The sequence below is a fragment of the Camellia sinensis genome, chromosome 4, assembly GCF_055761805.1.
Source record: "Camellia sinensis isolate YWXY chromosome 4, ASM5576180v1, whole genome shotgun sequence".
NCBI classification, from domain to species: Eukaryota; Viridiplantae; Streptophyta; class Magnoliopsida; order Ericales; family Theaceae; genus Camellia; species Camellia sinensis.
This window is the reverse complement of record NC_138964.1, coordinates 191,819,184-191,827,216: the sequence shown is the minus strand read 5'-3', so window position 1 is coordinate 191,827,216 and position 8,033 is coordinate 191,819,184. Positions and strand designations below refer to the sequence as shown.

General features: G+C 36.6%; 1 pseudogene; it reads right to left on the bottom strand.

Annotated features, from left to right (window-relative positions):
• Nucleotides 1-6,025: 6,025 nt before the first annotated feature.
• Nucleotides 6,026-6,655, bottom strand: LOC145824318 (receptor-like protein kinase FERONIA pseudogene; annotated as a pseudogene).
• Between the last annotated feature and the right edge of the window lie 1,378 nt (nt 6,656-8,033).

Genomic DNA, 8,033 nt, shown 5'->3' with positions numbered 1-8,033 from the left:
TTGCCTTCTGAAAAATTTCAAAAACTAGTTTCGGCGCCGGGGGGGGGGGGGGGGGGGGGGGCGAACTCATTATATTCATATGGTACTCTCTTTTTAGGCATAAATAATTTTGGAAAATTCAGAAACTTCTTTCCTTCTACTATACTAGGTATTGTATTTCCAACTTTTGCATCGATTACAAATAGTTTTGCTCTAGAATTTGTGTTGTGCTCTCTGCTCATGCATGCTTCTAGTTTAGTATGTTTGAGTTGTGAATACTAAAAAAACATTTAAACACTGGGGAATGAAGACCCAAATAAACTTTTAGTAGAGTTTTTGGAGCCCCTACAGCACATTATGACTCATATTAGTGAATTATGTAGCTGTGCCCAAGTCTGGAGCCATTAAGTCCTCACCTCAGTTCCATGAATTAATAATCTCTCTCCTAATTCCACATCCACATGGTTGTGTCAAAACAAAAACATATACTCATGAGAGTAACAATGTCTTTTGGCGTTGCTATTGACATGAATTGAATTCCATAGAGCCTAGAGCTAGATCATCTGGTCTAGTCAATGAAATAAGATGCTGAGTTGGTAGTAGAATTTGCTAGGTATAACTAATTCTAGAGGAGGAACAACATATTGTACAAGGCACATAAATATATAAAATCTGTGGATTGCATTATGGTAGAAAGTTTTTTAACACAGCAAATGGATAGCAATCCATTAGCAGGGGCAGCATTATGCTGTTTCATGTAACTACCAACTTTTACAGAAGCATCAGTTGGAAAGGCCTTATGTTTGCACATTGTAAAGACCACAGAGTTGTACAACCGTGCTAGATTACCCGAAAAATGATCTGAATCCCCTTTCATAAAACTCATCTTATCGATATCCCCTTTATTGGCTAATTCAACTAACACAATGCCATTTGAACGAGGAACGGCCTTAGGGAACTTACCTGTACTGAACTGGTCATTACTATTCTGCCAAGTCTCCTACAGTTGTAGTGCATACCGAAGGTTGCCCAACACATCATCCATCGATGGACGCTAAATCTCCTCATTACACACACAATTTTCTGCATTCTTAACATATTCTTTCAAACATTTTGGTGCTATTTTGTTAGTTAGATATGGATCAATGATATGATTTACGGTACCCATTTCGATATTAGTTTTGAACCACAAACTAAAATCACTTGATCCTTGTCCCTTGAATAGATCATTGGCTTCCTGCCACATAATAGTTCAAGTCTCAGCTGCACAAAGCGGGAGCGAGAGTGGGGAAGCGTGACCATGTAAAGGAGTCTTAGTTTGGGAGCGCTTATTTATTATTTTTATTGAAATATTTTTAATTTATCTATATAAATATTTAAAATTTTTTTTTTGAATTAACATATATATATTATAATTTTTTTATTTTTATGTAATATTTAATTAATTAAATACAACATAAAAAATATTTTTTAAAAATGAATAACGAATAAAAGTAGTGGATTGGTATTTTTTAGAACACTAGTCATTATCTTTGAATAAAATTTATTATATTTTATTTAATAAAACAACATTATGTTTTATTTAAATATATTTTTTATTTTTATCTTATATATTATTTTTATTGATAATATTTTTAATTTATTTATATATATTTTTTATTTTTAATTGACATATATATTATAAATAAATATGATTTATAAATAGTTATTTTTATTGATATATGACATATATATATTTATTATAATTGATATCTATATATATATTAATTATCTTTTGAGAGAGAGAAAGAGAGAACAAATTATAAATCAGAGAGAAGAGGAGAAAAGAAAACACAAAAAAGAAGAGAGATAAATATGCCTATTTATTTATTTTTATATTTTTTTTATATAATATAATATGCCTGTTTTTTTAATGTGCTTTGATTGTATTATAATTAATATCCAATATTTCTTGAATCTGTAAGTTAAGATCAACTATAGGCCCAATGAAGCCCATTGAACATTTTAACTGAAGCTCATGACCATACTAGGTCAAAATAAAATATATAATAAAAAGAAGAAGAAGATAAATACAGCAAATAAGTGGGGCAGCTCAGCTGTGTCGTCTTCTCTATCTTTGAAGATTGGGCTGATTCATTCCTTCGACTTCTCTCTCGGTCTGTTTCACTTCATCTTTTTTCAAAAGGTATGCCATCGTTCTTCTTCTTCTTCTTCTAGAATCACGTTTCTCTCCCAAAAGAATCGCGATTTTCTCTCTAAAGAATCACGTTTCTTACATGATTCTGATTTGGGAATGCAAAATCGCGTTTCTTCCAGAAAATCGTTACCTATTGTAACGATTCTTGCTACTAAGGTTCAAGTAAGATGGCGCCGAATGAGTACACATCGGATTTTATAGTAAATTTTGCATTGCCAAGGTATTCTGGATCCATATATCCCATAGTGCTTATACTTGATAGTGTTGGGCACCACTTTGGTATTCCAATTCTCGTCTAACATACTATTGGTTGGCTTCAGGTTACGATGAATGATTGTTTGCCTTGTACCTGCATGGACTTATTGCAGTCCTTGTGCAATACCAATGCAAATCTGAAGTCGTTTTTCCCAGTTAAGCGGATAATCATTGGTTACATATAGGTGATGATAGAGAGACCCATGGACCAAATACTCATACACAAGGATCAACTCTTGCTTGTCGTTGCAGTATCCAATTAAAGAAACAATGTGGAGGTGACGGAGATGGGAGTGCACCTGGATCTCAACTCTAAATTGGTCCAAGTGCCTTTGTCTTGATGTTTCTTTTTCCACATTTTAATTGCCACATCAAGATTCCTATGGCTGATATGGCCTCTATACACTTTGATGTCGCCACCAAACCTGATTGCCAGCGGCTTATGAAAATTATTTGTGGCTGCTCGAATCTTTCTAAGAGAGAAACGACGGTATAATTGGATGACAACATCTGAAATTGGATCCTTCCGCAACTACCATGACACACCATTCTTAGGACCGTTGTTCTTCCACTTCCTCCACCCAAGATCAATACCTTTAGCCACTACATGTGCAGTACTCAAAAACAGATTGCTTATTATTCCCTTTTGTCGAGATATACGAATATTGTCCTGTGATGCCAATCCATGCTTGAGGCTCCCTATAACTTCACTCATTGTAGGCCTTCCTTTTGGATAATTATGTAAACATTTGTTAGCAACTTCTACAAACACCTTTAGACAATTTGGTGATATTTGTCCTCTTGTAGAGGGATCAATGATCTGGTTAAGGGTGTAGACACCTCATTTTGACCGGCTTTAAGACTTGGGCTCTTTCTTTCAAACACCCGATGATGAAAATTCGAAAATGCTATGTTATGAATTTCTTAGCAGAAAAATCAGATTTAAGCTTTAATCTCAACCTTACACCTGTTTTGGTCAAATTATTTTAGACCCATTAAAAACCATTTTCTGGACAAAATTTAGAAAACAGAGCAATTTGGGAAAATTTGGCCACATTCCTTCGTGGGATGACCACATGGCTTGTGAGAAACCTTGTGAGTTGCGATGTGGTTTGTGAGGAATTATTGGGTGTCGTGAGAGGAAAAACATGGGTTTTATAAAAGGGGGAAGGGAATTTAGAGGAAAAAGTCAGAGAGAGGAGGAGGAAGATTGCATTCAAAAAAGGGAAAAGGAAAAAAAGTCTGAGAGAGAGAGGAGAAAAATTGCTTTTCAAGAGGGAAGGAGAGGAGGCTCAACACAAAAAATTTCTTCTCTTTTTTTGGCGAGTTCTGCTAAGAGTGTTTTTAAAAAAAGAGAGTTTTTCAACCTATCTTTCTATATTTCACCTAAACCCAAAAACTACAACGAAGCTTAAACTTGATTATCTTGCTGAGATTTCAAAGTATACTCCATAATCCTGAGAATGTTAGGAAAAGAGTTTGTTAATCAAAATCCTTTCTTTTAAAGGTGAAGTTTTGGAAACAATTCTTATTCATATCTATCGGTCTCAGCAAAATTGACCGAAACTGGGCAAAGAGTGACTGGCGGTCGTCTGCTCGGACGACCACCTGGATGTCTGGCCTTGGGTAATTCACTCTTTGGTTTTAGTGTTTAAATATTATCTGAGGGGAAATAACATATGGCAAGGCTTGGCTAAGTGGTTAAGATGTTGAGCGTTGGGGCTCAAATCTTGGGTTCAAACCCTCTTAGCAACATCTCTTGTTTTTTATTTTTTATTTTGGAGGATGACTTCAGCGTGATGCAATGACTCACTTCATCACGTTGACGTAGGCAGACGGCGTCAGTCATAGTGGACGGAATATTTCATGGTGTCAACAAAATATTTCTGGAGTTCTGAAAATTGCAATTTGACCTAAAATTTTCAGACAATTGTGTTGTGGCCCAGATTTCGGGAGAATTTTTCAGTGAGGCCCCCGATAGTGTGACGAAAGTTGGTCCTAGCTAAACAGACCGGTCCGGACACAACCGAAGTTAGAATTGTGAAATTTTGAATTTTTTTTACTATTGCATCTGTATTTTGTATATGGTATCTTACATATTTATAGCTTTAGTATCCTGCCTATACATATTTTGTTTTTCATTATGTTTAGCATCCTACCATGTGGTTATTTGCTTATTTGATATAACTCTATGAATGCCGATGGATGGAGGTTGTGTCGCTTAATTTGGAATAATATTAATTTTTATGTTTGTAATTTGAATTTTTGTTGAGTTATTCATTATTCAAAACTCTTTAAAAAATACAAGAAATCAAATGTTCCAAAATGAATTACATAGTCTATACTTGTATTGCTTCACGTAGTAAATTTTAACATTATTACTAATCAGAATATGAACATATAAAGTCAATAAAACTCATACCATGGTTTAGTAGAGACCGATCTTTTGATTGGGTGAGCGGGGGTGCTGAATTAATGACTTTCCCCTCTCATACCTAAGGTTTCGAGCCGAGACATATTTGGTTACGATGAATAGTGGCCTTGGCAGGAGTCACAGGTTTCTTAATTTTCCCAAAATATTAGGTGCGACTCTGAGATCTGGTGATGTAGTCTATTTCTGACAAAGGTTTTGCAATAAAATGGATTTTCTATAAAAATTGCTGGATTTGGGTTCTCATCTATGTTTCATATTGCACTCATGAAACTAGATCAAAAAAGAGCCCGAACTGTTTAGCGCGCTTGGGTCCCCCGGGGGATGTGACAAAGGGTTCCCTTTTTGATGTATTTTTGAGCCCATAGGGCTAGACCCATTTGGTCCTCCTCAACACTTGTATCCACCGGTGGCCTCGCACATAACACTTCAAATAGAACCACGCCAAAGGCATACACATCTGATTTCTTAGTTAGTCTGTGAGTCAAGAAATATGCTAGATCTAAGGACTCTCCGCAAATACATCTAGTACCAGTTCCAATACGCCATTTCCCACCAGGTAATCTCCCTCCATTATGTTCTTGATGATCTAATGTTTCATTTTTTTAAATTTAATTTGATTCAATTTTTTTTTTTTCAATTTTTGAGTTTCTAAACACACGTATTAAAGTCATTTCTTATGTACCCTATTTGCTCAGAAAATGATGGAATTGGAAAAGAAGTCAGTATTTCGGACAATTTTGACTTGAAATGAATTCCCTCGAGGCTAGAGCTAAATCATCTGGTGGGTCTAAATCTCTTTTTCCTATCAATGAAATAAGATGCTAAGTTGGTGGTAGAATGTAGAACTGATTCAACAGTTGGAACACCATATTGTACAATACACAAAAGTCTATAAAACATGTGGATTACATTATGTTACGAAGTTTATTTTAACATAGCAAGTGGATAGCTTCAGACATCATACATGGTAAAGCAATCCACTAACAAGGCCAGCATTATGCTGTTTTAGTTGGAAAGGCCTTATGTTTGCTCATTGTAAAGACCACAGAGTTGTGCTACCGTGCCAGATTACTCGAAAAACAATCTGAATTCCCTATGCCCGTAAAAATCATCTCATCAATATCTACTCCACTGGCCAATTCAACAAACACAATGCCATCCTAACAAGGAATGGCCTCCGGTGACTTAACTGTACTGATTTGTTTGGTACTATTCTGCCAAGTCTCCTGCAGTTGCAGTGCATACCGGAGGTTACCCAACACATCATCCATTGATGGATGCTCAATCCCCTCATCACACACGCAATTTTCTGCATTCTTGACATATTCTTTCAAGCATTCTGGCACTATTTTGTCAGTAAGATACGGATCAATGATCTGATCTATGGTACCCATGTCAATATTAGTTTTGAACCAACGAACTAAATTCACTTGATCCTCGTCCCTTGAATAGATCATTGGCTTCCTACCACATCATAGTTCAAGTAAGATGACGCAGAATGAGTACACATCGGAATTTATAGTAAATTTTGCATTGCTAAGGTATTCTAGATCCATGTATCCCATGGTGCCTGTACTTGGTTCAGTTTTGGGCACCACTTTGGCATTCCAATTCTCGTTCAACAAAATATTGGTAGGATTCAGGTTGCGATGAATGATTGTTTGCCTTGTACCTGCATGGAGGTATTGCAGTCCTCGTGCAACACTAATGCAAATCTCAAGTTGCTTTTCCCAGTTAAGTGAATAGTTGTTGGTTTCATTAAGGTGATTGTAGAGAGACCCATGGACCATATACTCGTACACAAGGATCACCTCATGCTTATCGATGCAATATCCAATTAAAGAAACAATGTGGAGGTGATAAAGATACGAGTGCACCAGGAACTCAGCCCTAAATTGGTCCAAGTTCCTCTTTCTTGGTGTTCCTTCTTTCCATCTTTTAATTGCCCACATCAAGATTCCCGCGGCTGATATGGCCTCTATACGCTTCAATATCAACACGAAGCCCAATCCCCAGAATCTGATGAAAATTATTTGTGGCTGCTTGAATCTCTACAAGAGAGAAATGACAGTATGATTGGATGACAACATCTGCAATTGGATCATTCGGCAACTGCCATGACACGCCATTCTTAGGACCGTTGTTCTTCCACTTCTTCCACCCAAGATCAATACCTTTAGCCACTACATGTGTAGTACTCAAAAACAGATTGCTTATTATTCCCTTTTGTTGAGAAACACAAATATTGCCTTGTGATGCCAATCCATGCTTAAGGCTCCCCACAACTTCACTCATTGTAGGCCTTCATTTTGGATACTTATGTAAACATTTGTTAGCAACATCTGCAGACACCTTTAGACAATTTGGTGATATTTGTCCTCTTATAGAGGGATCAATGATCTGGTCAAGGGTTCCCTTTTTTATGCATTTTTGAGCCCATAGGGCGAGACCCATTTGGTCGTCCTCAACACTTGTATCCATCGGTGGTCTTGCATATAACATTTCAAATAGAACCACACCAAAGGCATACACATCTGATTTCTTGGTTAGTCTACGAGTGAAGAAATATGCTGGATCTAAATAACCAAATGTGCCTTTAACATCTGTACTAACATGGGTTCGTGTATGGTTTGTGTTTACCATTTTGGACAACCCAAAATCTAAAATCTTAACTACCCAATTCTCGTCCAACAGAATGATTATGGTTTTCACGTCCCTGTGTATGACACATTTCTCAGTATCCGTATGAAGGTAGTCCAATCCATGGGTAGCACCAATACAAATCTTAAGCCTCTCCTCTTAAGTAAGATGATAAATATCATTCCCATTTCCTTTCCTACTATTTTTGTAGAGATGATCGACAATCGTCCCATTGGCCATGTATTTGTAAACAAGTATCATCTCCTCACAATCATCAGAGTAGCCAATTAGAGTCACAAGATGTGTGTGCCTAACCTTGGAAAGTGTCTTGATCTCAGTCCAAAACTCTAATGCCCCTTGTTTGGACTCTACATTCAACCGCGTAATGGTGACAATGGTAGCTCCACCGTCGATGAACCCTTTATTCACCTTACTGAATCCACCTTTCCCAATGACCAAAGCATCATCGAAGTTTGTTAGGTTTTTATTCTTGGCGATCCCGTTTGACAAAACTCCTTTCAGTTGTAC